Source organism: Sorex fumeus, unplaced genomic scaffold, assembly GCF_029834395.1.
Source record: "Sorex fumeus unplaced genomic scaffold, SorFum_2.1 ptg000014l, whole genome shotgun sequence".
NCBI classification, from domain to species: domain Eukaryota; kingdom Metazoa; phylum Chordata; class Mammalia; order Eulipotyphla; family Soricidae; genus Sorex; species Sorex fumeus.
Window position 1 is genome coordinate 25,054,692 of NW_026606071.1, and position 27,116 is coordinate 25,081,807.

A 27,116-nucleotide genomic window follows, 5' to 3' on the forward strand; every position below is an offset into this window, starting at 1 on the left:
ACCCTTCTTGGAAACTCCTCTTGGCTTGGTAAACAGCTGGGCTGATCTGTTCCACCTGCCAGCCCACGGGACTTGCTTTACACCTCAACAGCTGGGCCCAGACACCCACACTCAAGCTGCTCAAACTTCCTGCCAGAGACACCATCTCTCAATGTGTGGTGGATGTCTCCACACCCCACCAAAGGTAAGTCTGCACATTTTGGTCACAAAGCTGTTAAAATATTTAAAAACATGTGGGAACTTAGTTTGTACTTGACAGAGTCTATTTATTTAATCATGACATGCCCATCACTTACCGGGTGTTGCATTTTTCTACCAAATTATGGGATGAAGCAGAATAAGGTCAACATTTGCAAGACTTTATAAATAAAGTGTCTCTCATTTTTCAAGACATTTCATTTTCTTTTTTTGCAACATACATTCTTACTGCTCCAGTAGTCAGTATTTAAGGGGAAAAGTCAACAACTAAATGCATACATCAGAAGTTATATCCTTTACCCAATTACATATATTCTATGGTAAGAAGTAGTAAAATTTTACAAATCAAAAAAACCGAAAGGGCAGCTGAGAATTTGGGAACAGGTAGTGAGCAAGGCTTTTCAAACTCATGTTTGTGTTGTAGTGTGTTTCACACAAATGATATAATTGCATCTTCTTATAAACATGTTATTAGATATAAACCCTATGTTTCTTTGCTTACAGATAAGGAAACTGAAGAACAAAAAGAGGTGTAATTAATGGGCCTAGATTCAGATTCTACTTTAGTTGATATCTAAACAAAAGCCCAAGGCCAGACCTCCACACTAAGATTTTAAAAATAAAACTTTTCTTTACCCCCTCATCCACTTCCAGTTGATTTTAGTTTCTAGGCATGAGAGAGTCCAACTGAGCATGCTCCTTCCAAACACAGTTCGTGGCATTTGCTTGTGAGATCTGCAGTCCCCAACACTCCACTTATTTTCCAGGCAAAACTCAAAATTACAGTGGCTCAGTGAGGCAGGAGCAGAGAACCTTTCAATTTATTCAACCAGTCTGCAGGGGGCACTAAGACAGGAAAAACACCAACTTCTGGTTCTCCCAGTCCAAATGCAGTGGACGCCAGGACAGAGGTTCACTGGGGATCTGTCTAAGGTGATGGTTCATTTCTGGATGATGTCCACCCTCAAAGATGCTTTTGGAGATTTTGACTTATAGTTATAAAAATGAGAGTGGAAGAGAAGCTTTATGTCCACAGGAAACGGGGGTAGAAGCACCCCCTCTCCTTACCCCAAATCAAAGAAAATAGATTTAGGAAGTTGAATCAACTCCTATTCTATTTCCTCCTTACAGATTTACTCCTAAGTAATTAATTCATCAGGGAATAAGGGCAGTTACCTTCTCCCTGGAATAACGGGAATCCCAGCAACTGCCACCCAATTCGAATACATCAGACCTGCCAGTAAAATGCTTCACTGACTTGGTTTTATTGGCTTCATAAAGCGAGTGAAAGCAATCAGAGACAGTCCAGAGCCTCACCACGCTGCGAGGATGCACGTGTTGCCGTACAGATGGAAGAGGGTTTTTTCTCTGACTCCTGGTATCTCACCTCCTAGCCCCTTATCAGGGTGGTGCCCTGACCAGCCAGCTCCCCAACACCGTGCAAGCGGCAGGCAGCCCTTTCTTCCCAGGGTATTTCATCTGTATTTGTGGAGGATGCACTTTCTTTTACTGATCCTCAGAAAAATTTTGTTTCACCACTGATCAGTTGCACTCAGGTGGTGACCCCTTTCATATCTATCTCCGGGGTGCAAAGAATGTAACATCTTTGGAGAGCGCCAAACACTTAAGAAATGCAAGGGAGTGTCTTCATCCCACCCCACCCCCTCCTACCCCCGCCTTCTGTCTTGTTTTTTTTTCTTCCTTCGTGTTTCAAGTCTGAGCATAAATTATTCTTGCTCCTATTGACTCGGATTCCAAGTGCAGCGTGCGTGCGTGCGTGCGTGCGTGCGTGTGTGTGTGTGTGTGTGTGTGTGTAAGCGCGTGCCCAGCATGTCTGTATCTTTGTCATTTTTCCTTTGTTCCTTCCCACGGCTTCCGGGAGAGTCGGGAATGCAGCGCGATGTCCTTGTCCAGCCCCTCCCCCGCACTTCACCCGACTGGGTGGACCACCTGCCACCACGCCCTCTCCATCGACCCCCTCCCCCAGCCTCCTCTGCGCTGTCGATGAGCTGAAAGCCTAGGGAGAACGGTTCGATGATTTTCCCTGACCTTTGTCAGTGCCGAAAAGTGTAGCTCCACGTGCTTTCGTCCACCGACCCATTTGGGGCGTTTTCGGACGTGTCCCCTTAGGGGGCAGCCCGCCCGCCCGCAGCTTCACGGGTCGAAGCTGGCTCCTCCAAGAGCTTCAAGTGTTTCAGAGCCTAACAGACCCAGCAGCTCCTCACCCCTACCCCGCCCCACCCCCAGCCTGCCTTTATCCCGCACCGCATCCTGTTCATTCCAAACAACGATTACTGACAGTAATTAGCAGCCCAGAATAACAAGGACTTATCTTTGCTTTGCTTTACTCCAAGGGCGCATGAGCAAAACTTAATGTGCTTTAAGCACAATGAAGTACATTTGAAAATTTCCTTTTAGAGTCCTAGAAAAAAAAAATGATCCTTGACACTTTCTTGTGACCTCCAGAACCAATCCTCCCCTCCGTCCCCCCCCCCCCCCCCACACACACACACACTTTATTCCGTTGTATTTGCCACTGGGGGAGAGAACAAAAGAGAATAGAGAGAGAAAATGTGCGTTTGGGAAAACGGTCACATTGACTTTAACTTTCCACAATCCCGCTGCTTGCGGAGTGTGATTTTACCATCCACTCTCTCTTTCACATGCATTTTTTTTCTTGGTTAGGAGGTTTTAGGTGGCCCTGAAGATAAGATGCAGGCAAAACCTAGCATCCAATGTGAAGTCGAGAGGGAAAGGGTGAGAATTTAAGACTCTATTTAAGCCAGCAGAGAGGTTGGAAAGCAAGCTTACCAAAATAGCAGTATCAAAAAAAAAAAAATCTGAAAAACAAATTCACCACCAAACAGTTTCTACTGCTCCATTTATTTCAACTAGTGTGGTATTAATAGAACGCCTAACAGCAGGGAGTTGGAAAATAAATGTATTCTCACTCACAAGGGAATGACTAAATGACTCACAAATGCAAAAATAAATAAATGGCTCCCTATGAAAATCTGAAACTATATTACCCTGACTGAAACAACTAAGCTTCTTAACTGTAACCTAACATGTTAAATTCAATCAGTTTTATTTGAGGCCATAGATAGAGCGAGCGATCAATCTCCATTATCCTGGGCTTTTTTTCATCTTCATAGTGCCATTTTTCTTCCTATGAGACATTTCAGTTCGTTTCCTTGAGCCTTCTTCACTTATAATGGCTGATTTTCAGGCAAAAAAAAAAAATCCCCTTCCTCCAGAGGAAACAGGAAAAATAGAGCAATGAAAAAAAATAATTTAAGAGGGCCATGTCTTAATACTATGTAGTAAAGAAAGGGAAAGAAGACAGCCTGTGAGAAAAAGATAACAGGTAGGTAAATAATGTGAGTGATAGCTTGTTTCAAATGCTATGTTAAATGTTAACAGGTGCTGCCTCCTGACACTATAAAAAGATCAACTTTTTGCCTCCTTTGTAATTTGTGAACAGGTAGGCCCCGAGGACTTGAATGAGGTCATGCCAATTAACTCCCCGATTCCTGCAATCAGAGCGATAATGACATCCTTAGCAACAATCCTATCGCTATGGCACCGGTCCAGTGTTATAAAAGTCCTTTTCATGCACACTAGTTTTGGGTTAGGTGGCCAAAGCTGTGATCCTGAAATTCGCAAGCCGACTGAGAATTGATGTTAACCCGCTCCGTCTCACCCTGGGACACAGCCTCGCTGCCATCTTTTCCTCTCTCTCTAAAGAGCAGCAGTGAGAACACAACTGTCACAGGCTCCAAAAGCGAAGCTTAGGGTCTTTTACCAAACATCGCATAAACCATAGACTGACTTTTTGTAATTATCTCTATTAAGCAAAGGTAATGAAGTTTCCTTTTCAATTTTAATTACCCTGACTTCACTGTACATAACATACTCCATAACTAAAACCACTTGCTAATGGCTTGATACTCCATACGCAGTTGTGCAGAAACCATCAGCAACGTTCAAGAAGTTCTTCTCCAGAATCTGTTTTAAAAAGAATAATAATAATTATCTCCTTGGAGATAAACCGAATAAATAAAGCAAATGGGAGGAAGTTCAGATGTATAAAGCAGACTATGCCTTGCGAGAACACATTTATCTGAACAAACTTCCCCAGTTATAAGCATTGTGGTTTCAGTCAACATTTGTTACACAAGACCCTTTGTTTTACTGGGCACTTTAGGAAATCCATAAAAATCTGACACTAGAGCTTGTTTTTATTTCAAGGAATTTAAAATCTATTTTAAATAGATTTTAGAATAGAGAAACAGGCATCTAGTTTGGAAGAGACATTTTTAATGGTGTTAAGTTTCAAAACCATTTTCTTAAAAAAAACTCTAAATCTAAAAGAGATAGAGTAACAGGTAAGGTGCTTGTCTTGCATATCACAACCTGGGTTCAATCCGCAGCATTCTATATGGTCCCCAAATGCATAGTCACACCAGGAGTAATCTCTGATTACTCTGCACTTATTCTGAGTGCAATCAGAAGTAAACCCTGAGCATAGCCAGATCTGGTTTCCAAACCAAAAGAATGAATAGTCTGTCTGACAGATAATAAAAATAAAAGGGAGGAAGAAAGCAAGGAAAGAAGGAAGGAAGGAAGGAAGGAAGGAAGGAAGGAAGGAAGGAAGGAAGGAAGGAAGGAAGGAAGGAAGATAGTGGGGATGAAATCAAGAAAAAAGAAAGGAGCAACCAATCTGAGAAGTAACCAAAAAACTCTAGAACAATGAAATACACCAGGAGAGTAAAGGGAAAAGCAGTTGACTATACCTCTGGGGCTTTGCACTGACTGCAGTAATAATCCTGACTCAATTCAGCTATCCACTTGACTTGTACATTATTATTTTTATAAGAATATCTTTAGTTTGTGCATTCCTATTATGTTCCTCCTCTCCTCTCTTGGAAGCAGGAACTCCGTTCATCTTCATATAGTGCTAGCACAAGATTGACTCAACAGATTTGCTAAATGAAAGAATGACTGACCGGGATGAGTGGGTTGCAGGGGACAGAAATTGCACTTTGGATGAGACAGTGTCTAGTGAGAGACAGTGTCTAGTGAGATAACCAAAGCTCTGAGTCAGGTTCCCTAAACAATGATGACAGTGGAGAGAACTATGACTTCAAAAGATGATTTGCTGAGCAATCTATATCTGTAATGTCAGCAGTTACCATATTTTTCTCATTGGAGGATATCAATTCTCTGTTTTCCTAATTGATTCCAGTAACATAGACGCCCTGAGTGCTGTATACAGCTCACTGACTGCTGGGCAAACATTATTGAAGTGTCAATATTTGCTCTTTTTCCTAGAACATCATTTTCTAAAAGACTGCAATTCATTTGGGGACACTTCTCATGTATTTATTGCATGGAAGTTCTAATACAAACTGAATCTTCATATTTTTATTCTTATCCTTGGCAAATCCAGAAATGTTCCCATTGGAAGTTCCCCAGACACTGCTACCTAGCAATTTCTACCTCTCTAGATTAGTACTATAGTTTAGAAAAAAAGGATCTAAAGTGACCTGGGTTCTCATGGTCATGACCTTTGATCCTTCTCATCTGACTACACTACATATGGCTGCTGACTTTTCTGCTTGACCTTCGGTTCTTAATCTTTTGGATTAACTTCAACAAGCTTTAACAAAAAGTTCAGATTTGGAACACAACAAGAATCATTCTATGTCATGTGACTGCACTATACCAAGACTACATACAGACACCATACTTTGCCATACTTTGGAACATTTTTTTTTCATTACACAAACAAATATGCAGCCTCTTGTTTATTTTGCCTCCAAGAAGAGAGACTTGACTTTATTAGAGTTGTTAAGGCCAAGTCACTAAAATGGACCTGAACATGATTTTTTCCCTGTACTTATTCCCAGATGCGAAGAGAGCCATTCTTCAGTGCCTTGGGAATCTGGAAAATTCTTTACTTGTTTCTTCTGGAGCTCTGTTACCCCATTAACAGTATGTGCTATTCTATCCCTGTGCAGTCCTGTTCTTCAGAGGCTTTCTTCCCACTACTACTGAGTCTACTGAGTGAGAATTCCAGAGTTCTAGAATTGGAGTGACACCAGGTGAAATAATTGTTATGTACACCTGAATGTAGCAAGCCTGGGGACTTTGATCCTGATGTCCCTGGACCTTGGTGAACTTCAATTCCTGGTTATCTAAGTTGACAATATTAATAACTGCTTCCTTCTTGCCAACTACATTAATGATAATTTTGGTGCTTCTGAAAATGAAAATACCCTGTCATGATCCTGTGATAGGATCTGGGATGATGAACCAGACAGTCACATTTTTTGATTAGTCATCACTGGGCCACCTACACATTCAGTTTACTTATAATTGTGTTTCAGCTAATGCTATTCCCAGTTAGGCAGATGATCATTGTAATTTCTGGTAATGAAATGGCTGGGGAGCCCATTCTGTGCTGGGAAGGGAGCCAGAACCTGGCACTTTATAAGAAACAAGTGTTATGGTCTAGGACGGCAAGGAAGCCAAGGTAGTAGGTGAACATTTTCAGCATGTATCAGATTGAGACTTTACCTTGTGTCCTCTCTCGTGTTTAAGATGGATCCACTTTCAAAGGGCCATCCCTCAGCTTGAAAGCAACTCTGCAGAAAGCAAAGACACTGATAATTTTTCTTTTTCCTTTGCTCCCTGTAGTATGCCAAAGAATCACTGTTGGCCTTCCATGATGGCAAAGACATTTTCTCATCATGGCCAATAGTGGCCTGATCAATAACTTACACAACTGGCATTGATAAATAATAATGGAACTTCCTTCGGTAAAAGTTTCTAAAATTATTGTGGATAATTCTCTGGATGAGAAAGAAAAAGAAGCATTTCAAAGGGTGTGAGGTGATCAGCTCCTCCTGTTTCCTTTTTCTAACATCTTAGCATCACAAGTATGTTCAGAAAAAAGTAATCACCTGCTCCAAGCTTCTGGATCGGCAGGCATTTCAGCTAAAAGCAGAAGCCCAGAATTTAAATGGTTTCTTTTCAACTTATAGAGCAATTTCTCATCCAACCCTGTAGGTATGAAGAGCTCATTCTCCTCCAAGGTTGAAATCTGTCTCTGTTGAGTGTGTAGCTGTTTATGACTACAAACTACATTTCCCAGACTGCCTGTCAATAGTCTTCTAGACAGACTCAGTCAATAATGGAGGTAGGGGAGGGCAAGAGGAAGAGAGAACCCAAGGCAATTTTCTCTCTTTTGGCTTCAGTAGCCATTCAGTAGCCCCCAATATCACCTTTCTTTTTTGTTTCTTCAGCCTAAAGGTTGGGATCAGCTTCCTGCTGATGTTAATCTCTGGGGTGCTATACCCTCTCCTGTTTGGGTTTCTCATCTTTTCCATCACGTGAATAATCAATTGCTGCATCAAATTCCCTACCTTTAGATTGGAGTCAGGGAGATGACTCAAAGGCAGGCGCTTATGCTGGGCACTAGTTTGATCCCTGGCTCTTTATGGTCCCCCCAGCACCACCAGAATAACTTCTGAGCTGAAAGTAGCCCCAGTGTATGACCAGATGAGACCCATCACAAAACCCAAGGGACTGGAGTGATAGCACAGAGGGTAGGGCATTTGCCTTGCACCCAGCCGACTCAGGTTCGATCCCCAGCATCCCATATGGTCCCCCGAGCATCGCCATGAGTAATTCCTGAGTGCAAAGCCAGGAGTAACCCCTGAGCATTGCTGGGTATGACCCCAAAAGAAAAAAAATTACGTGGATTTCTATTTTCCCGACTTAACTATCACATCCCACATTCATCATTCTGTTTTTTTCTGAGGCTCAGCTCAGGAAACAGATGGGCATAATACCCTAATTCAGATCTTAAGTCTTCTCCCAGTAATCACTGCTTTAAAAAAAGTGTAAAGCATAATAATAATAACATCTCTCACCCTTCAATAGCACGGGGGACCTTTATGTATAGCCACAATTGTACTGAACTCATTACATCAGCATACATAATTGCCTCGATATATTCAGAAAGCATCATTACTCTCATGCCCATTTTCTAGATAAGAAAACTGAGGCTCAGAGTTTGAATAATTTAATCAAAAGAGAAAACAAGTATCAAAGCTTTCATTTCAAAGGATGTTCATTTCATGTGCCTAATTTCTAATTCCATCGCTTTGGATGCCCTCACACTGCCACATCACAGCAAGCAACTACAAAGCATCAATCATCAAGTTTCCAAGTAAAGCAACTTTGAATAATACTGTCCACATCCTGCCTTAACTTTGGGGGATTATCCCTATTGCATTGAGGCATCAAAATGGATATTTTCTGGATGTCAAAATAAAGTACAAAAGCCCAAAACTGAGGATGACAATTTCTCTCCTGAGGTTGCTTGCAAGGGCTGAGAACACTGGTCTGACCCGAGAACAGCCTGTTGGTCTCAGCATTGCCAGTATGCTCTCTGAGCTCCCCTGTAGTCCAGCGCCAGAGCAAAGACTGGCCATCTCTTACCTATGAGCACAAAAATAAGCTGCAGAGAGAGATGAAGAAGAGTGAAGGAAGAAACAGGCCTGAGCGGAGGAGGGGAGGTTTCTGAAGACAAAGGGGGATTGTCTAGACACATGTGACATCCTCTGCTCATTTCCTTTCTCCCCCTTTCTCTCCATTTTTTCCTCAGCTTTGTTTTCAGACTCATTTGCCTAAGCATTCCTTCCTGTCTTTGCCCTTCCAAGTCTAATATGGGGTGGGGGTTCGGGAATTAGAACGGAAATAGCCAAACACGTTACCTTTGGGAGTGAGTGATAAAAATAGCTCCGCTTTAGCTCTCTGAAGCATTTCCAGAGCATTGCTTAGCATGCGGAGAAGCCCCTCAGGAGGGCACTGGAGAGGGAGGGGTTAAGACTCTCCCCCTGCATTAGAACTTGATTTATGACAAGGATCAAGTTCAAGTTCCTCTCAGGGGCTGGTTTTGAGCAGGAGTGATGACAATCTGCCAAGTCTGAAGTCCGCAGTGGTCACGTGGCTAAGAGCATGGGACCATGCTGGCGAGGAGAATGGCAAGTCCGTGGGCTCCTGAGTGGCTGTGAAATGGACCGTTATCCTTGGTTTTTCAGTACAAGGGGGTGCTGGGCAATAGTAAGGGTAACTTTCGAATACCCGGAGGCAGCATACCCTGTGAGTGTGGCTGATGAAAAAGCTTTGTTTTTCCTGTCCTCCCCACCACCACCACCCCAACACATACACACACACACACACACACACACACACACACACACACACACACGCACTCACATGCTCTTTGCCTTCAATCCCCTTTTAAAGCAGTCATCAACGAACAATGGGAAAGAATTGAGAATAGAGCAGATTGACCAATTAGTCTTGTTTGCTTTTAAGCCACACTCTTGAAGAGCTACAACAGTAAGGGGGGAAATCCACCCTTTTCCTTTTCCTTGTTTGTTTTTCCTTTTGAGTGCAGGAGTGGTTGTTTTAAATATCAAAAAATTGGGAACAGTGGTGACCCTTTTCGCCTCCTAATAGACACCAGGTTTTCAGAGGACTGTGTGAAAATAACTGTGCTCAGTGCCCAGTGAGGATGCTGGGGGGTCTCAGCATACAGCCTCCTCTCCCCCTTCCCACCAACAGACATCTCTGTGATCTGAGAAGCTGCTGAAAAGGCAGTTTTGGTGAGAAGAGGGGCATTTCTATCTAAATACAGGGATGATGTGAAAAGGAGGAAATTAAAAAACACTAAAAAACTAAAACTAAACAAATCATACCTATGGAAAGTGCTTGCCATTGTACGTATTATTAGAAAGAAAAAAAATAGCAGATGGAGACAGGGGCAGAAGGGTTCCTAAGTGTGGATTGAAAGACAAAGGTGAGGGGAGTAAGTGATGCCTTCACATGAGCTGCGTCTCTTGGCAGCAATTATCACTGGCATATTCTGCCCTGACAAGGGGACACCTGGGTTGCTACAAGAGGGCTTTCTCATTTGGGCTTCCTAGAGTTTGTGAAGAACTGGTTTTCCAGGTGACAATTACTTTGCTTCTTCCAAACACTTTTTCTTACCCGCTTCCACCTTCAGAGCAGCCAGGAATTGTAAAGTCCCTCCAAGAGAGAACAAAAGGGAATGCCCTGCCACAGAGGCCGGGTGGAATGGGGGAGTCGGGGATGGGAGGGATACTGGGACCCGTGGTGGTGGAAAATGGGCACTGGTGGAGGGATGGGTACTGGATCATTGTATAACTGAAACCCAAGCACAAAAATTTCTAAGTCTACAACTATACCTCATGGTGTTTCACTAATAAAAATTAAAAAATAAATAAATAACGTCCCTCCAGGCCGCACTTCTTCTCTGCCTTGCTCTGAGGCCTTCCTGGGTCAATTCCGAAGAGAAGAAAGGCTGCCTTTGAGAAGTAATCTTGCCACAGTCAGGGAGCCCTCCAAACCCCCCAGAAGTGAAATCTCTCGGTGCTCTGCCTCTATGGGGTCTACCAGAGGACTCACTGAGCAGGGAAATGTCCCGGGACAAAGAGCCACTTACTTCTGCCCAGCTGGAGAGTCTACAGATCAACATCCAAATAGGTCAACATCCAAATGTTCTGAGCAGACGGGATTTTCTAGTCTCCTGGAAAGTTCTGGTGCACTGGCATGGGAATCCCTCACAGGGGCACTAGAAATATCTAGAACAATGTTTTTCAGCCGTTTCCTGACCAAAGTCTCCTCCTGAACTTGGTTTCTTCCTTGGCCCCCTCCCTGTCCTACTAGTTGGTCCATAATTTCTTGCTGTGGTGCCTCATTTTCACTATTATGGCTTCTTTGGAATATCTTGGGAGTACATGGGGAGAACCCTATGGCCCCAAAGGAAAATGTCTGGTTTAGAGGGTGTATTCACCTGAACATTTCTCCCCAGGGGTACTAGAAATTCCATGAGACTTGATTTGTAGTAGAGGGGTAAAGCAATGAGCCATATTTGTGCTATAGAACATCCTTCGAAGATAGGATTTCTTCTTAGAGCCAATATATCTTATTCTCGAAAGAACTCCTTGAAGATTCCAGTATCACAAGAGAAAGATGTCACAATATGTGAATTCATTTGTTTGACCAGCATTTCTGTAAGTGCATTTTTTATGAAATAACATGCAAAGGTCATTTTTTGAAGATGCTAGCAATCTTTTGAGGAAAGTTGGGGATGAATTTAAAGGTCACCAAAAATATAGGTCAGGACATCCATGCCAAATGAACTGGATAAAAATGAAATTTTATAACAATTCAGGGCAGGTGTAAATCCCAGGGAGCTTTAGGGAGGAGGTCAGACTTGGGTTGGAAGGGAAGATTAAAGAGGAGTGGGAAATGTAGTAATTGCTCAACTTTTTGCAAGGTTTGCCATCTGGAGACTTTTCTTTGAGGGAATGATAGCTTCTAAGCTAATACTTTTGAAAAATTCATCTGACAGACACTGGTATTGTTCTGGTTTTTACTGTCAGAATGTCTCCCTGGGTCCCTGCAAGACATCCTGTCCTTTGGCCTGCCTGCCTCCCATCTACTCTGCAAAAAAAAAAAAAAATCAGCAGAAGAATCAAAAACTCTCACTGGGACCTAAATGTGGCTCTACTAGCTAAGATCCATCATCTTCATTTGATTTTAAGATGAAACCCACTCACACAGTTCAAAAGACCCCACTCACACCTCAGTCCCAAGTTCCCCTTCCTACTTCCCCATCAGTGAATTTTGACACTGCTCAATCTCTCCTTCTAATTTAGAATAACAACTCCTCTCTCTGTCTCTTCCTTCCTTCCTTCCTTCCTTTCTACTTTCCTTCTTCCTCTCTCTTTCTCTCTTTCTCTCTTTCTCTCTCTCTCTCTCTCTCTCTCTCTCTCTCTCTCTCTCTCTCTCTCACACACACACACACACACACACACATAATTCCACCATCACCATAAAAGTGTCTGTGTTTCCTCCTATGCATCCTCAAGCCACAGTCTAAAGATTATTTCTCCCAGAAAATTAACATGAATCCCCAAAGCCTAGGTTCTTTTCCTATGTCTTCATAGAAGTATTTTATTAGACCCTGATAACAATAGTGACCCTTGCTTTTGAGAGAGCTCCCATTTCGGTTGGAAATAAAACATATAACGAACAACTTCGCATGTATGTGTGCATGATTATTTCAGCTGATATGAGGACTCTAATGAAAATAAAACAGAGTGGTGGGGCAGAGAATACTGAGGACAATGAGGGAACAGGGATTTAGTTACAGTGTGTACTGCTTAAGTTGCATAAACAAGGTGGTGGGTAAGGTCCCTCTCACATGTTTCTTTGTACTCCCACCTTCCCTGTGACAAGTGATAATAGTCCTACAGAAGAGGGCAAGGTCCCTCCATTTCCTATATATTGTCTTTCATATATATTTGTTGGGTAAGTAAAAGACCAGCACAGCGGTAGGGTGTTTGCCTTGCACACAGCCAGCCCGGCTGAGCCAGGTTCGATTCCTCCACCCCTCTTGGAGAGCCTGGCAAGCTACCGAGAGTATCTTGCCTCCACGGCAAAGCCCAGCAAGCTACCCATGACGTATTCAATATGCCAAAAACCGTAACAAGAAGTCTCACAATGGAGACGTTACTGGACCCACTCAAGCAAATCGATGAACAACAGGAGGGCAGTGACAGAAAGTAAAGACAAGGAAAATGATGTAGTTAGCAGACTGTGGTAGTCTCCCTAGAGCCCTCCTAGAACTTCTGAATGAGGTAAGATTTTAACCTGAGCTAGGATCATGGTACTGGGGAAAGAAATGAGGGACTGGATAGGATCAATACTATGGTAAAGGAAATTTTACCTGTGCTGAACAGAAAGGAAAGCGATCCAAACCTCCTTTAAGGCTTTGAATGTATGTTATGTGGAGATTAGGACTCAGATATGTGCTCACTAAGCCAAATTTCAGAGGCACACAGCTATCTAACATAATCCAACCTTTTTGTAATAAGATTATTTTTTTAAATTTTGCAAGTTTATCTCGTGGAATAAAAACAAAGTGATATTTGCCATTTTCAGACAGGGGCTACATCACTTTCCTACATGCCCAGCCCCCATCCTTTCAATGCACCTGATATTAAGACCTACTTTAAAAGAATTCATGTATTGAAGATGGTGGGGGAATCTCTACTCTGCAGCTTCTGAATATCAAGACACCATCTGTCTTTTCTCCATCTCTGCACATCTCGCGGGGATATTTCTACCTTAAGCTCCTGATCAGTAAATGAAGAGAAGTTAGTGGAAAATAATGGCTTGGGGTGTGAATAACACATACATTTGTGACACTGCAGCATGAAACTTTTAAAGAAGCTTCCACTGAACATGTCTCAGAGGAATTTAGAAAAGCTAGTCATGAGTTGAGAATCAGGTTGTAACATGATGGATGGAACTCAAGGTCATTCATTTGCCCATGAACAGGTAAAATGATGGGAGTACCTAAAGTTGACAGAGGTTCTAGAAAGAGAACAAATGGGTGGAACCATTAAAACATCACTATATTTTATAGACGAAAGAAGGAAATATTGAGAAGAGTACTGAAGACCCAGAAACACAGTTTCTAAATCCTCCAGAAAGGTCCCAGAGAAGGGGAATGTTAGCCTGGCTGGGGAATCTGCCAGCGCAAGGCACGAGATCTCTTGGGGCACAGGGGGAGAAGAGCGTAGACTGCACAATGCTGGAGTGGCTGGTCTGTGGAGTCAGGAACTGGAGAATTCTCTTCCTTAGAGCAGATGTTGCAGTGAAGATCTGAAAATTAAGCTGGTGAGGGCACTGGAGCAATAGCACAGCGGGTAGGGCATTTGCCTTGCATATGGCTGACCTGGGTTTGATTCCCAGCATCCCATATGGTCCCCTGAGCACCGTCAGGAGTAATTCTTGAGTGCAGAGCCAGGAGTGACCCCTGTGTGTTGCCAGGTGTGACCCAAAAAAAGAAAGAAAAGGAAAAAAAGGAAATTAAGCTAGTGGTTCAAGAGAATCTCTGAGGAAAGAGAACTTTATTACCCACATGAGTTTTTGAGGATACATTTGATATGTTTTGAGTTTTGAGGGCTCTGCAAAAGCTTGAAGATAGATAAGGAATGAGGAAGGTGGAAATCTCCTGGAGGTAAATTTAGGAGATGATGGTATAAAGGACATGGGTTAGGGGCTACTCTGCTATCAGAAAAAAGAACTCTTGCTTTGTGCTTCTCATGAAGGAGAACAGAACTGTTTCCAGTGTCAGAGGCAAGAGCCAGCATGGAGAGGTGGGGTGTGGGGGAGTATGAGAAGGAGGTGTCAGAGCCCTAACTCCCTGAGGGACAGATTTATCTTCAGACAGCTTCTTGCAAGCTCATCACCTTTGTCATTTCATGTTCTTGGGTCTCCAGTTTATTTCTCTAGTAGTTGCTCTCCCAACTCAATAGAGTTCTTGGTCACAGAAGCATCAGACTACCCAAAGCCAGGGATTTGAGTCCCAGATGTTGCCCAAGTACCCTAAGAGATGCAACATTATGTGAATGTCAATATATTGGCTTGAAAGCATGAAAAAGTATGCTCGTATGTACTTGTCATTATAATGCAATTAATAGAGAGCCTGTCCTAGATAACAGTGTCTCTTTCATTGTAAACACTCAGGGACCTGGATTCCTGGGATTAAAAAGTAAAATCTATTTTTTTTTTGCCTTGAGCCTCAAAAGCCTGAAACAGAATAAGAGCCCAACAGATATGAGATGCTGTTATTATTATTACTAACAACTCTCCCCTGGGGTTAGTCAGCCTAGAAACATTATGGCTAACATCATAGCCAAGGATCATTATCATTACAGTCCAAATCTCCATCTTTTGTGGCAAGACTTTCATTGGGGAATGGGGGATAGATGGGGGAGGGAAGAGTCACGATGATCAAAGTTGTAAGAGCACCCCACTAATGAGTAGTATCAAATATGTATCTTCATCATGTTACCCTCATCCCCACCCCCGAAGTGCTAGCTTCAGTTGGAGTGAGCTTGGCAGGGCTGAAAGGAGACATTCATCATCCAACCTTAAATTTGTGTTCCAATTTTGGATCACACTGCCTTTGGTTCCACAAGAATGAGCATTTTTCATAAATCTTTAATTATCTCGTGTGATTAAGTTGCATTGCAGTCTTATATCAAGACTGTTTTGAGGTTAAATGTAAACACAATTTAGGGGATTCAAAATGTGCCATTTAAATGATTCTAAGTTCCATTTTTGACTCTTCTTTCTTTCCTTTTTATTACATTAAAACATTCCAAAATGTCAGCAATGAATCTGAGTTTCTGATTGGAGATGATCTAGTTGAGTGCTTTTTATCCACAGTACCATCTCTGAGTCCCCAGTGGAATTTCTTAGAAAACAATGCCCGCCTGCCTGCCTGCTCCAAGATTGTTCAGAAGCTGAAGATTTGCCAGTGTTCGGAATTGATCCCTGGAATTCAGACCCCCAGTCCTATTTATGATCCGTGGATGGGTTCCAGTTATCTCCCTAGAATCCATACCCAGGGCTCCTCCTGGCACTTGCCAGGCTACATTCCTTCCCAAACATATGCCCTGACCTGGAAGGCCTGGGGTAGGTGCAATTGCATGCTTTCAATATTGTGAACTCTTTGCCTTTTACCATCCTTATTAAATCAGTCAGGAAGTCAGATTCATTGTGGTGCCCTCTAAGATCCAGACAGATCTAGCTTCAGAAATCTCTCTCTCTCTCTCTCTCTCTCTCTGTCTGTTTCTCTGCCTCCCCCAACCCCTTATCCCCTCCTCTCCATTTGGTTTGGGAGACAAACCACTCAAAACTTAAATTGCTACTTCACTAAGGATCTTGCTTTGTAAACTTTAGCTCCTATGCAACTAGGACTGGATTGTGTGGACTCTCACTCTTTCCGCCCAGCACTGCCTGAAGCCCCTGCTCTCAGGATCCTGGAACTCTGTCTTGTGCGTGGGGTGCTGTTCATGAATCACGGTGCCTTTGCTGAAATAGAGACGAACACAAATAGCTCAGCTCTTCTAGGGACCCCCCAGGACAGACAGGCAGCTGACCTCTGGTGATCCAGGACAAAACTGAGCATTTGTTGATATGCCCTTGAATCCTGAGGGACAGGACAGGACACAGATGCTGCCTAGAGAAGGATCGACCGCATGTCATCTTTGTGCTTCCAGAGGGTCACAGTACATTAGTATTGGCCTCGGTGCCTCTCAGAAGGACAGAGCATTCTGTCTCCAGATTTCATTCAAATTCTGGACTTACTGTCTGCATATTTGTCACTGAATCATATCCTGTCCTATGAAATCGATGGTCTTGTCTTCTGTTGTTCTATAGATTTATATGAGAGTATCTCATCTCCCTCATTAGATTGTAGGTTCCTCAGGCAGGAACTGTAAATTGTTCATCTTTGTGTCTCCATAGACAAGCAGATAGCACGGATTTACTGACTTCAGATCAGAGGAGCAAAAGAGTTCAGGAAAGTAGCCCCGATGTAACTGGTCTTACTTAAAGATCATACATCCAAAGGTTTGATCTTTACGACTGGTCCATAATTGGCAAAAAGTAGAAGAGCAGCAAGACAAATGACTGAATACTCTGTATTGTTAAGGATGTTCTCTGCAAATAAATAATAGGGGCTTTGTTCGTTACAGGGAAATCATCTATAGGCATTTTAATTTCAGTTTTATCAAACTACTTCCTTAATGGAAATATCCAGAAGAAAAATAAGAATGGTAATTGATGGTAAATGAGGTTAGTGTCTTTGGATTTTTCTTACTTGGGATCCAGATTAGGTTTAAACAGATGATTTATTAATTCCTGATGGCCTGAAGAAATAAGCAATTGACAACACAGCTGGTAAGCATGTAAATCAGTATCACTTGGCGTAAATGGAATGAACATACCTCTAAAATCATCCATTCTAATTCTAGGAATTTCACCTGATGAAATAATACAGTCACCAAAAATATTTTTGAAAGTTTTTGAAAATTTGAAAATATCAAAAACAATAAAAATTTCTGTCAATGGTACATGTTTTTAGTTGATTGTGGCGTGGCTGTACAACGCAGCTTATATATCTGTTAAAAACACCAAGGACATTTTTTTGTATTTTTTTTTATTTATAAGGTGTCTTAAAAATATTTTAGGAGCAGGAGAAATAATACAGCATGTAGGCTGCTTGCCTTGCATGTTGCCAATCTGGGTTCTGTCCCCATTACTCCATATGGTCTCCTAAACCTCTATCAGGAGTAATTCCTGGGTGCAAAGCCAGGAGTAACCTTGAGCATCACTAAGTGTGGTTAAATTTTTTTTTAAATAATTTTAATCTCTAAGATCAGTTGTATTTTACAGCCTACAAGCCTGCTGGTTATAACTGGTAGCAGTTTTTCCTTCTAACAGGTTACATAATCTTAAAATCGTGAGCATCTTTCATTTACGGAAATATAGCATGTGGACATGGAATTATGACTGCCACATACATGAGTTTTAAAAAGATTCTATAAAACAGTGCTTTAGAGAAGTTCCCATTTGTATTAAATATGTACATTTGTTTCTAGACACATGCACCAAATTCTTGATAGTATTGTCTATGAGCTTTAATTTTCTTGGCCTTTTGGAAAAGTAATTACCATACTCATGTATTTATTAGGGAAAAGATATTTTTTCAAATAAATCACTTAATTTATCTTTTTCTTTTTCACCCATTTAAGGAGAAAAAATTCAGGATGAACTGCCCCCCAAAGGAGACAGGTGAACAAAATATTGCCTTTCTCTCCTCCGACTAGGAGCGCAATGGCTTGGCAGATGTCTACGATTCTGTGTTCTCAGTTATGTAACCTAGAGTCTGGTGAAATAAGTCTGCGTGACTGAACCCTGATAATATGGAGTACACTTTGCCTAATTGCAAAGATGGTCTGATTTTACAGGACAAAGACAAAAAGATACAGATGGGGAACCCTGCTCAGTGAGGGAAGGAAGGGACAGACAATGTGGGTGTTTACGGAGAGAAGCTACCTACTCTGATAAAGGCAAAATAAAGAATTTGCACTGGAGGGATAAGACAGCAGGTAAAGCATTTGCCTTGCATATGGCTGACCTAGGTTTGAATTCTGGGCATCACATATGGTCCCCTGAGCCAACAAGGAGTGATCTCTGAGTGCAGAGCCTGGAGTAAGGCCTCACAAACGTGGGATGTGGCCTCAAAACCAAAAATACATACACACAAACAACAATCAAAAAAGAAAAAGAAAGAATGGAAGAGAAAAATAACAGAGTTTAGAAACTCTGTTTGTCTTTGTGTGACCTGGCTGCTGGCTATTCGGGAAAAATATGACAGTAAGGCTAAAAGTGCACTACCTAGATCATAGGACTGAACAGTAGTTGCTTGGAATAACTCAGAACACAACGCTTATTTAAAATTATCAGGGTTTTTTTAAAAAAATTTTTAACACTTTAATTGTATGGCATTACTTAAACAACTATAATTAGATGATAACCAGAGTCATTTAAATTTATTTAATGTGTGATTTTTAAATTCCTAACCATTGTGCAAAGTATAATGTTATTATCAATTAAATTAGCATTCTTACCACTTTTGCTCTCAATAACTTTTCAGCTGCTATTATCTAGAATTTTAGTAGCATCTCACCAGTAGAGAGGCAGTGTGGCTAACCCGTCTGTTCCATTAATAATTTCCTAATTAAATGAGATGACAGCTGTAGCTCCTTATCCTTACTACCTTGTCACTCTCTTGCTTTCCAAAGTGTTTTTTTTTCCCCTCTAGTCTTTCTTGGGCTTCCCTCCCCCCTCCTTATTCTGCTTCCCTCCCCTCCCCACAGACAGGCTTAGCTCCTTGTGTGGTTCACAAATGAATCTGGAATTTCTTCTCTGATCCTCACCCCGCCCACCCCAATCTGTTCCCTCTCTGTCTTCTTGATTTTAGTTCCATATTCATCTCTCCCCTTCAGAAGCTTTTCTCACTTCTTGCCATCTCCAGTCTCTAGTCCTTTCAGTTGTTTGGGATTTCTTTTCTGCTGAGCACCCATTTCTCCCCCCACCCCCCGCCAGACAATTCAATCATGCAGCTTCTTTCCTTTTCTATTTTTCTACATAATTGACCTTGTGTTCTCCCTGTCCTATGTATCGATGGGTCAAGGATGCAGCTCAGGTGGTAAAGTGCATGCCTGCATCTGCAAGATCCTGGGTTCCAGCCTCAGCACCATCTGCTCACCCACCCCCAGTACAGTCTGGGAACCATCAGGTGTGGCCCCCACAACAGGAGAGACAGCAAATAGTCAGTTCTTACACAAAATGAGTGTGGAGTCATAGGAACATAGTTCTTACCCAGAGAGACTAAGTTCGTGTCAGCTTCACCAGGAAAACTCTTTATCACCTCGGAGCTGTCAGCCTCATAAACGAGCCTGCTGCAACCACTGCGGTATGTATGCAAGTCCAAATATCTTTCCCTGATGATTTTTTTTCTCAATGAGAAATGAAGACTGTAAACTTGTAACAAGGAAGCTTCTTGATTTTATATATATATATATATATATATACATATATACATATATATATACAAACACATATATACACACATATATATGTATGTATATATTCAAGAAGCATTTTAATTTTATATATATAATTCCTGGTAGAATATCTCTTTCTTTCTGCTTTAGGACCACACCGGCGATGCTCAGGGCTTTCTTCTGTTCAGGCCACTTTGGGTGGCACTCCAGGGACCATATGCGTTGCTGGGGATTAAACCACTTGTTGGCTGCATACAAAGGAAATACCCAACCCACTGTCCTGTCTCTCTAACCCCAATAATGTATTTCTTAATTCTTTTTTTTTCTGGTACAGAACCTTTATTAGTAATAGATAATTTATGCCAATTTATTTATGTATTTTAAAGTTATCATTTAGTGGCTAGAGCGATAGCACAATGGTTGGGCATGTGCTTTGAATGCAGTTGACCTGGGTTCAGTTCCCAGCATCCCATTATGGTCCTCTGAGCACCTCCAAGAGTAATTCCTGAGTGCAGAGCCAGGAGTAACCCCTGTGCATAGCCAGGTGTGATCCAAAAAGCAAAAATATAGATAAATAAATAAAATTATCATTTATATATATGCTTTTCCATTGTTTAAACTCATATTCTCTATATATTTTAAAACTATTTCAATCCAGATTGTACCTTTTGGCAACTTATATCTGTAATTTAATTAAGGTAAATCATAACAGCAATATTATTGTGGGAACAGTGAAACTATACTTAAAAATATGTATTTCTTAATTCTTAATCCTCTTCTGGGATTGATTTTAATTGAGACGATGTTTTAACCATTCTGAAAATTTTCCACTTGTTGATAAATATATCAGCTATAAACTTTTTAAAGAAAAAGATTATAGCAACAAAACTAAGATTGACTTTGATTGGAGTATAAGAAAACAACAGTTCAATCCTGGCACTGCATATGGTCCCCTGGGCACTGCCAAAGTGACTCCTGAGCATCACTAGATGTAGCCCAAACTATTCCCATTTCCCACCACTAAAAACCAACAGCAACTTGGGTTTCGGACTCCACACTCCCATTCCCCCACTCCCACCCCCTGCCAAACTGACTTACTTTTTCTAAATCATGTGTATAGAAGCAGAGATGAAATTGGAGGGGCCTGAGTAGGTACTAGTTTTATTCATCAGGACTTTGAGAAAGAGGAGCTTTTAAACCTGAATTAGCAAAAACAGTAGCCACTAGATTCTTGTGGCTATTTTAATTTAAATTAATTCAAATCATAACAATGCAATGTCTGTTTCTCCTGGCCACATTGCAGGTGTTCTGTAGTTTCTGTGGCTTCTGGGTGCCTCACTGGACAGCACCAGTGGGGGATGTGCTTCTGCAGTAGCAGTCACAACACATATGCAGGAAGCCCTGACTTCTATCTCTGACCCAGACCCCCCAAAAGCATCACTTCCATTTAAAAAACAAAGATAAATTAAGCAGATTTGGACCATACAAGATTGAGGTTCAGAAATCTAGAACTCAGTCTTCCTATGAACTGAAGACCTCAGTGCCCTCAAATAAGATAGCACAGTGGGTAGGGTGTTTGCCTTGCACGTGGCCGACCCGGGTTCAATTCCTCCATCCCTCTCCGAGAGCCTGGCAACCTACCAAGAGTATCCCGCCCGCACCGCAGAGCCTGGCAAGCTCCCTATGGCGTATTCAATATGCCAAAAACAGTAAGAACAAGTCTACAATGGAGATGTTACTGGTGCCCGTTGGAGCAAATTGATGAACAATGGGAGGACAGTGCTACCGACAGTGCTATGTTGTCTGGGAATATTGGTGTTTAAGAACCTGAGGGCGTGTACAAAAAGATAGTGAATTAAATACAAATTCATATAGCTGATCACTCACGAAAAGGTGCTTGTCTGTGTCCAGAGCATTTCACACCTGCTGCCATTGGTGTGGCTCATTAATTCCTCTTGCAGAGGAGGAAACAGCAGCCATAAGGAATTAGGGTCTGTCCAATGCCACATTTATTTAAAATAAGACAGAAACTTGAGTCTGTTCTAAATCTCTAATCTTTTCATCATGTTGAAAAGTACCAGAAGGCTAGACTTCTCTTTATTTTTTTTTTAAGAAAAAGAAAACCGTGTATATTAGGAACATTCTAGAAACCAGGTGTTGGGCCAGTGTATGTATTTAATCACATACAACCTGCAGAATGAGCTTTAGTTCAAAATATGCAGCAAGTTCTTTGACCTTTTCCTTTGAAAATCTGAGTAGTTCTCAAATTTACCCTTAGACAGCATTGTAAACACCTCTACAAGAGTCCATTATTTATCTAAATGGAGGAGAAGAGAAATGAAGATGTTGGCTTTTGGTTTTGAGTAAGGTTCTCTGGATTTTTGATGGGTAGAAAGTAAAAACTGAGAAGCCAGGAAGACTTGGGTTTTTATATTAGCAGTGAGATCGGTGTTGATGTTCTTTAGTGGGGTAGAGTGTTTGCTTAAAAATACAAATCAGGGGGCTGGAGTGATAGTACAGTAGGAGGGCTCTTGCCTTGCCTATGACCTACCCAAGTTGGATCCCTGGCATCCAATATTGTCCCCCCAGCACCACCCGAAATAAATCCTGAGTACAGAGTCAGGAGTAACCCAGGAGTAACCTCTGAGCACTGTTGGGTGCGACTCATAAAGCCAAAAGAAAATTACAAATCAGATAAAGGTGTCAGTCAGTCAGTGAACCTCCTCTTGGTCTTAGAGTCCCCTTCAATCCTTCACCTTGTCCTACAAAACTCTCTATGACCTGGAGCCTCTCCCAAGCCTCTCTCTTTCCCCAGAACCTTTGCTCCTGGGCTCTCGCCCCAGGGGGCTCCTTCTTGCTCCCCTAGTTCTGCTGATCTGTGCCCTACTTGGTCTCTGCTCCTGCTTTCTCTTCCCAGAAAATTCCTTCTCAGCTCCATCCACAGTTGCTCATTCTCTTCTCTTATTGTGACTGGCCTTAGTTTAAATGGTGTTTCCCTGGAGCTAATTCCACCCATCAAAATAACCAACCCAAAAGGGAAAAGTAATTTAGTGTATCATGGGCTCCTGCCCAATTTGGGAAATGGAATAGAAAAAATGGAACTCAGATTCACTTGGTTTTGAAGTAATAATCTTCAGCACTACTAGCAGCCATGTTTTTTGACATAAGAAGCAAAGTTATCTTTTATTTTTAATTTTGCTTTTGGTTTTGGGTTAAAAGCACTTGGTAGTATTCAGAACTTACTCCTTGTTCTGCATTCACAGATCACTCCTAGCAGGACTTATTGGACCATATGAGGGGTCAGGGACTGAATTCCAGTCAGCTGTATACAAAGCAAGGACTTCCCTGTTTTTATGTCTCTTTGGCCCTAAGAAGTTCTTTAAAAAGAGAAAAATAAGGGGTCAGAGTCATAGTACAGCAGCTAGGGTCCATGCCTTGCATAAGGCTGACTAGGATTCTATCCCCATCATCCCATATGTTCCTCTGAGCACAACCAAGAATAATTTTTGAATGCAGTGACAGGAGTTTTTATATTAGCAGTATCGCCAGGTGTGGTCCAACCAACTTCCACCAAAATAAAAGTGGAGAGAGAGAAGAAAAAAAATTAGTATGCTGAAAAGAAAAAAGCTTAGATGAAGAACCATGAGTTCTTGGATTCTCATATTTAGTAATTCTAGAAACTATATTTCATACCTAGGGGGGTCTCACGATGGGTATTCCTACCATTGTAGGAATTTTATTCTTGTACCATTATACAAGAATCCTTATGAGAAATGACACTTTGAACAAGGCCACTTCAAGTTGAATTATGATCTCACCCACAGTGGAGAAATAAAAATAGACACACATTTCCAAGCCTTGTGCATTTTAGATCACCAATGTGAACTCAGCCTTTCATTCACTGTACTCACCAGATAGAGACACCTGGTCGTATATGAGATTAAATATAATAATGTAGTTTGTTCTCAACTTTTAAGCATGGACTGTCTCTGTCACTGTCCTTCCGTTCATCGATTTGCTCGAGCAGGCCCAGTAACGTCTCCATTTTGAGACTTGTTGTTACTGTGTTTGGCATATTGAATATGTCACAGGTAGCTTGCCAGGCTTTGCTGTGCGGGAGAGATACTCTCGGTAGCTTGCCAGACTCTCTGAGAGGGGCGGAGAAATTGAACCTGGCTTGGCCGGGCTGGCTGCGAGCAAGGCAAATGCCCTACCGCTGTGCTATTGCTCCAACCAAGCATGGACGAATTGATAAAAAATATCAAAACTCATTTTTGAGCAGACATAAAGAGTAAAAGTAATAATTTTAATGGTAAACATGATCATCTTTTAAGCAGCTCTGAAGCAGATCGTCACCATAAGATATGGTGTATGATGACATCCACATGATTCTGTAGCTGGGAAAGGTGAGAAAGTTGCCACCTCAACTCTATTTCTTAGTGCTGTGGTGGCATTGGACAACCCACTTAACCTCCAAAGACTTCTGTTTTCGCATCCAAGACACAAAGAGGGTTTGGGGAGTTGGGCAAAGATAATGTCTACGAGTTGGAATAATATAATAAAGATACCAATAATTGATTAAAATAAGAACCAAAAGAGCCAAAACTTTCCTGTTAATATTACTCTATTATCAGTAAATGGGCTGGAGCGATAGCACAATGGTAGGGTGTTTGCCTTGCATGCATGCCTTGCATGAGGTAGGGCGTTTGCCCTGCATGCGGCATGGCTGACCCAGGTTTGAATCTTCCACCCCTCTCAGAGAGCCCGGCAAGCTACGGAGAGTATCTCGCCCACACAGTAAAGCCTGGCAAGCTACCTGTGATGTATTCGATATGCCAAACACGGTAACAAGTCTCACAATGGAGACGTTACTGGGTCTGCTCGAGCAAATTGATGAGCAACGGGAGGACAGTGCTACAGTGTAGTGCTATCAGTAAATATTGGGATAGCTTTTCTCTTCATTTTGTTCCTATAAGTACCGCGCGCTAACCAATTGCACCACTGGAGCTGGAGCGATAGCACAGCGGGTAGGGCGTTTGCCTTGCACGCAGCCAACATGGCCGACCCGAGTTCGATTCCTCCGCCCCTCTCGGAGAGCCCGGCAAGCTACCGAGAGTATTCGATATGCCAGACAACAAAGTCTCCAATGGAGACGTTACTGGGCCCGCTCGAGCAAATGGATGATCAACGGGACGGCCTTTACCTTTACCTTTTACCTTTTGTTCCTATAGTGAGTTGTTGATAAAATAGACATAACTGAAACAAACCTATCACGTCTTAGGATTTTATATTCCTCTCACTATGGTAAGGGCTGCATCTTGTGCCTGGGGTTCCTCACCCCCAGGAGTGAGGATCAAGGAGGAAATAGCTTAGACTCTCCTCTCTCAGACCCTCGGATGCTTTCCCCTTTCAAAGTTTCCCCTTCTTTCCTTCACTGCTCTGGGTGGCACTTTCCAGGACAGAAACATTTTATCATAATAGGTAGATTTACCTGACGTTTGATTTGGGAGGAAATCCAAATCATTTAACAAGTAAATATTGCCCCCTTTTAAGGACTGAAGAAACGGGCCCGGTGAGCAGACAGGGCTCCCGGAAATGCACATGGCTGTTGAGTGACAGAAGCAAAAGGAAAACGCTGAATCTTCTGTGGTTATCATCAAGGATCCATGAACAAAGCCCCTGTTCTCTCTCCACAAAAATAACCCCAGCAGGAACGTCGGAAACCTCTTTCCCGCGGTTGTGAAGGAACAGGACGGAAATGAGTGGGCGCTTAATCACTGCTCCCCCTCTGTGCTGAGTTTCCTGACCCTTCTTCCTCCCTGTACTCTCCAAGAATTGCAGGAAATCGGACCTCTAATATGGAAAAAATAACACTTAGCAAAGAACATGGCAAACATTTCCACCGGGGTTCTGTTTTCTGAGAACACATTGATTGATTTTTTGGAGACATTGTCTCTGGCAGAAAGAGCAGGTTTGAACCTGGGAAACCTTTACCCTAGGACTTCACTGGGATTCCACATAAGGAGTACCTGAGCTGGGCAGTCGCTGTGAGTGCACTTGAGGAAAGAAAACAGGCATGTTTCAGGGGACCTGACTGCAGCTCCTGCCCATTGTCTTCTACTCCCTGTGAGTACCAGGTCTAAGGACTCAGATTTAAATCTAGGAAACTCTCCCTTGAAATATTTCCACTTTCTATTAGTGATGAAAATAACTTCCAGCATTTCCTCAGCTGTGTTATGGGCTCTCACATATTAATTGCATAACTATGGTAATAATTTGGGGGTTGGAATCACAGTCATCAATACTTGAAGTTACGTCTCTCTCTGTTTTCACAGACCACTCCTCATGGGTCTCAGGGGATCACAGGCAGTGGTGGGAACTGAGCTAAGGCTGGCCATATGCAAGGTCAGTGTCTTAACCACCATATTATCTCTCCTATTTAACGGAATCATTCTTAAAAAGTTCCTTAAGGAGCTACAGAGTCAGTCATTTCGGACAGTCAAAATGGGAATTCTTCAGAATTAACATCTGGTGGTGTTTCACGGCACGTTTACACATTTCTTTAAATAGAAGGACTTTCCACATTTTGGGAACTTACTTCACACTTAGGAAGATCTATTAGAAAGACCAGATATGGGAAATGGAAAGGGAACCGATCTCTCTATCAAGCTTTCTCTGTAGTTTTCTGCAGCAGCTATGAATTGTAGCACTGTAGCACTGTCTTCCCATAGTTCATCGATTTGTTCGAGCAGGCCCAGTAATGTCTCCATTGTGAGACTTTGCTGTCACTGTGTTTGGCATATCATATATGTCACGGGTAGCTTGCCAGGCTTTGCTGTATGGGTGAGATACTCTTGGTAGCTTGCCAGGCTCTCTGAGAGGGGCGGAGGAATTGAACTCGGGTCAGCTGGGTCGGCCGCATGAAGGCAAATGCCCTACCCGCTGGGCTGGAGCTATGAATTAGGGTTTTAAAATCAGTGTGAAGTCTTCAATCTGAGTTAAGCATAGGGAAAGAAACCACGCGTTATTAATGGATACAGAGTTCTAATAGAGAAAATAGCATATATATCGAAAGAAATTCTACTTCAGAGATATTGCAATATAGATGATAAAGATTTTCCTTAATGTATTAAAGTGAGGGCTGGAGCGAGAGTACAGCGGGTGGGGCATTTGCCTCATATGCGGCTGATCAGGGTTCAATTTCCCAGTATCCCATATGATCCCCCTGAGCACCGCCAGGAGTAATTCCTGAGCGCATGAGCCAGGAGCAACCCCTGGACATCTCCGGGTGTGACCCAAAAAGGGAAAAAAATGTGTTAAAATGTGTGTTAAAGTGGGCTGGAGTGATAGCATAGCGGGTAGGGCATTTGCCTTGCAAGC